At 34.5% G+C, this 5,000-nt stretch overlaps 1 pseudogene; it reads left to right on the top strand.

The window, feature by feature from the left end:
• The window catches only part of LOC135224702 (collagen alpha-2(IV) chain-like), a 377,596-nt pseudogene that overhangs the window by 276,913 nt on the left and 95,683 nt on the right, over positions 1-5,000 (top strand).

Below are 5,000 nucleotides of genomic sequence, written 5' to 3'. Positions count from 1 at the left end.
GAGAGATGGTATTAATGGGCGTAAAGGTGAGGTAGGCTATTGTGAACGTGGTCAGCCTGGTGCAGATGGTACAAAAGGAGACAAAGGTGAAGTTGGAATACCAGGATTACGTGGACCACCTGGAGACTCAAGCTCTGCTCAGGTGATTGCAGAAAAAGGTTCCAAAGGACCAAGAGGACCTGTTGGATTAAAAGGAGACCCTGGAATACCAGTAAGAGATATGAACAGATTTTACTGTTTTTTTTTAAAGTTAGTTTTTACTGTAGTTTGATAAGTTTAGAATTTCATTGATTTCTTAATTTACTGTAATAGAGCTATATGAGAGTTTAAGGCTCTCAGTACAACCTTAATCAGTAAACATACTGTATTGCATTAACTGTTTACCCAAGGTTTCAACCAGTAATCTAACTCCCTAAGCTAAATAGATTATGATGTGTTTTTGGAGGATGTCAGGATTTGTAAATTTTCTTATGCCAGATTATATAAATAGCAGTAAAGAATAGTCAAAGTAACCCAGAGAGAAGAGAAAGCCGAGCAAATCATAACAATTGCATTTTGCAGTTTACCTCAATGTGATACATATGAGTATGAAAAAACGTAAAGCGAAGTATTTTCAAACTAAAAAGTGAAAAAATTGCAATAATCAGTATGCTGTACCAGGCAAATACACACTTCTTCCATGCAAGGAGATGTTCATATGTGTGCAGCACACCAACCAAAACAAAGCAGTCAACTTATACCTTATTTTTCATGTTTTTTTTTTCAAAATTTTGCTAGTCGAAAGTGGCATGTGTCATTGAGATCAGAGTGCCTTTGATGCCAGGGAAATGCTATCAAAAATTTGTATATTTAATGTATAATTTTGTTTTTAGTTTTCATTTTGAATATTTCTGTATCAACTGTAGCTGTGCTGGATTAAATCCAAGTGATGTCCACAGATAGGTGAACTAATGGTTCCTTCAGTCCCTCCATTGTCTAACGAACAAGTCATATAACTCAAATTAGTATTAATATTAGTATTGATGTTAATGTTCTTGCTGTTTATGTGTCATTTACTATATAAAGACTTTGCAGTGCTTCATTCACTTGGTGTCCTAAGCACTTACATACTTTACCTAATAGTTAATCCTGGTTAGAATACCCTGGATGGATTTGGAATTTTGTCAATATTTTAATTCATTCTATCATTTATCACTCCCTTTCCCACTTTTTGTATACTGTACTGGCCTTACACTCATATTTTTGCAACTTTATTTTTTTATTCACTCGCTTCTTTTCTCTCTCTTCTGATATTCAACTTTTTTTCTTCCTTTTTGATAGATCAAGTTACTGTATTTCACGTTTTGGTTTACTTCACAGGAATGGTTGTATATTATAAATGATAATAGTTTAAGTATTCTTAATGCAGAAATTGAAAGGCATTTTAATATGTGAGAGGTAGCCATTTCATTATCTAAGAAGAAAAGTTAGTCAGCATGATTATAGCTTGATTATATTTTTAAATAGGTGACTTTCATTCCCTTTCTATCAGGAAATTGAATTACAGACTGTTAACCAATATTTGCAATAAGTTTTGTGCAGTTTTTAAGTGACATCGATTAGGTTCCTGTTTCTTCCTTCATAAATGAATATTGTTTCTCTGGATTTATTAGAAGAAAATTTATTTTAGCAATTAAATTCATAGGGTTTAGCAGGATTGCAAGGACCAAGAGGCCCACCTGGTACACCTGGACTGCGAGGATTACCTGGTCAAAGAGGTGATAAAGGAGATATTGGTCCTATGGGATTCCCAGGAGATAATGGCCAACCAGGACAACCAGGCTTCCCTGGACGTCCTGGAGCTAAAGGTAATTATTTTTATATTTTCATTTTTAGAGTGTCTTCATTTCAGTAACAAGTGTCATAGCAAACATTGTTCCAAATATGCTGTGGAACTTCAAATAACATGAGGCATTTGGAATCAAATTCGAATGTTGCAATAATGAAGGCACTTTGCATTACATATTTGCTTCAAACAGAGATAGCAACAAAAGTGAATATGTACTAATTTAGTATAGTAGGAAATTATTGTTCTATCCTTTTATCTGCTGAAAACTGAATGCTAGACAAAAAATTAAACACATTTACTTGCTTCTCAAACTTGTTACATTCTGGTAAGACTCAAGCTTTCTGTGGAAAATAAGGGCAGAATCTGCATTCAGATATGTACATAAATGAAATTAAAGATTAGTTAACAATGAAGAAAATATTTACCTCTGTACTGACAATAGTTTTGATGTATCTATCTTATTTATTAATGAAAAAAACTCATCTAATATCTTTCAACTCTATGACCCTTGTACTGTACTGTATACTATAGGAAATTTAAATTAGTAATCTTCCTGTTGTTTGTAATAACATTTTACGGTAAATAATCTTCCTTTATTGCAAAGGCAGGTTACTTATTTAACACAGCATTATTATTAATAAAAAAAACTGATGAGAATATACCTATCAGAAATTTCTTTAGGTAAAATAATGAAAACCTCATTATCTCACATCATTCATATTTAAACTCCCTATACCTCTGCTCTGGAATTATATTGAAGACGAATAATTAGCCAAAATATTTGGTACATAGCAAGGAAAGTATAAGTGCAGGAACAAAATAATTTGTACTGATTTATAATTATGACACGATAAACAGGTTTTGAATCAGAATGCAAAATTGATTTTCATCTTTTTCTGTTTAGAAGAGGTGTTCTTACAAGGTGTTCATTACTCTTGCATGTCACTCAATGAGCAGAATGTCAGTTGAAAGATGGACTTAAACTTACAAGAAAAGTTTCCTTTATTGGCAGAGATGAGGCTCTTGCTATCAGAGCTAACCCCAAACTCACTACTACATCAATTTTCACTCCATTGATCATGCAGTTACTGACTGGATGCTGTCTAATTTATCATAATTTTTCTTATTGCCTTATAACCATCACCATTTTTCTATTATGATAAAGTCCATAAATGAAGTCATCTTTTATAGTAGAGGGTAAAGGGAATCTTCACTTCGTGTAGGAAAACAAAGATAGGCACTTACTAGTGCAGATCAGCAGTGACAACAGTAGACATTCTCAAGACTCCTATCAGCATCTAAGCATTAAAGGACTAGATTTCAGAGACACTACAAACAGACTGAGGAGTCCTTTAACACAGGAATGCCACATCATAAAACATGGAGGGTCAAGTTTCTTCTATAGTTAATCAGGAAGTGACAGACAACCACTCATTAGTGGTAGTTTTCTTACATTAATTGGGCTATAGTAGTGAGGAAAGAAAAGCCAATTAAAGTTTGACCTTAATGGTCAATGGACAACTAATTTTGGGATCATATCCCCACAAGGGTTAATTGTTTAATGGAGGAGGAAGTCTTTTACTTCATCACTGAGAGAACATGCACGAAGGAGTGACATTCCTTTACAGAGACAGTTTCAGCTTAAGAAAATAGGGTGTTTTAAGAAATACCATGACAAAGAAATAGGGAGAGGAACGGAAGGTTTTCCTCTTATTACTGTTACCATCAAAGGAAAGGTGACAACCTGATTTAGATAGGATTCTAAGCTTTCTCATCTGACTGTTGGAAAGAATCCGCTATGTCTCAATGAAAGTTTGCTAACAGTGCATATGCCCCTTAGTGAACCAACTAAGTGGCTTCCCTTGAATACAAGAATTAAATCGGAGCATCAATGATCTCAGTCTCTTGTTTCCAAAGAGTGGCATCCAGAAGGCTGTAAGTAGAACATATGCTGTTTATTCTTCTTGGATCCCAGTTGGCAGATGAAATTTGCCATTGATGTCTTTGTAACTAGTAGAGGTTATGATGAAACATAGTACCCAAGTAGCTTTCTCTCTCTCCATTGGAAAGCTAGTTTATCGTGCAGGTCATTAGTTCATCAGAGCCAGCACACAAAATATCACTAGCAACTTACTCTGATATAGCCCAAATCCTGATATCTCAATGTTTATAAGATGTAGCTGTCTTGAATGCTGATTTTCATGTTCAAGTTCATGAAGTTTGCCCCTTCATGTCAGGGTTACTCGGCAGCTGCCATCATCCTCATTCCTATTTATTCAGCAGATAAAGTGATGTGCTGTCTCAATAGAAGGTCAGTAACTCTACTGTAGCAATTTGTCACAAAACGTGAACTCTTTGTTAAGGTTTAAGGAGAAAAACCGGTAGGATATGAACAAAATGGAGCCAAGTGCTTTTAGCTTGGCTAAACTTACACTATTTTAAACCACTGTAAAGGTTGCTAGTAAAAATCCAGAGTGGCACATCCCTTACAGGCAATGGAACAAATCATATTACACAAATTCAACAAACCATATTCCACAGCTGAAGTTATTTCACAGACAATATGAGAAAAAAAAAACCCATTCTTTGGGAACCCCATCACATAAACTAGAATTTGTGAAAGGAAGAATTAAGCTATAGTTACTCATGTTACACTTTGTGATCTCTTGTGAGATGTAACATACAGAATTGAAAATAGATTTTATTTTGTAGATAAGAACCTATGGGGAGTTCTTTCTTCCTAACCCTCATAGCTTCTTATTACATGCTGAGTAAGGGTTCTCCTTTGGCTGTCAATTATTCGCCAGCTATAATGTGTAATTGTCATCCCTCAGGAATAACCCCATATCTTGGCTAAATAGTTACAACATAGAGATTTGTGTGAAAAAAAGGGAAAAGAAGTTGCATTCTCCCTCCTCTTCCCTCAATTAAAGCAGGGAATGATATGTATCATTATGAAAGGTTGGAAACTGTTGTGTATTTTCCTCAGTTTGTAGGAACCTAATTTGATTTTATTGTTGAACTAATAATGCATGAAAATAATATTAATATTAATAGAGATGCCCAGAGAGTTTGCTGGTTTTTAGAGCCCAAGTTTGTAGTAATGGAAAAAAATTATTAAAAAATGGAAATAAGTTACTCCTGGAATGTTTACTGGATTTTGTAATGCGCA

The sequence above is a fragment of the Macrobrachium nipponense genome, chromosome 12 (genome assembly GCF_015104395.2).
Source record: "Macrobrachium nipponense isolate FS-2020 chromosome 12, ASM1510439v2, whole genome shotgun sequence".
NCBI classification, from domain to species: Eukaryota; Metazoa; Arthropoda; class Malacostraca; order Decapoda; family Palaemonidae; genus Macrobrachium; species Macrobrachium nipponense.
The sequence above is the reverse complement of the archived record's forward strand: the minus strand, read 5'-3'. Positions and strand labels throughout refer to the sequence as shown.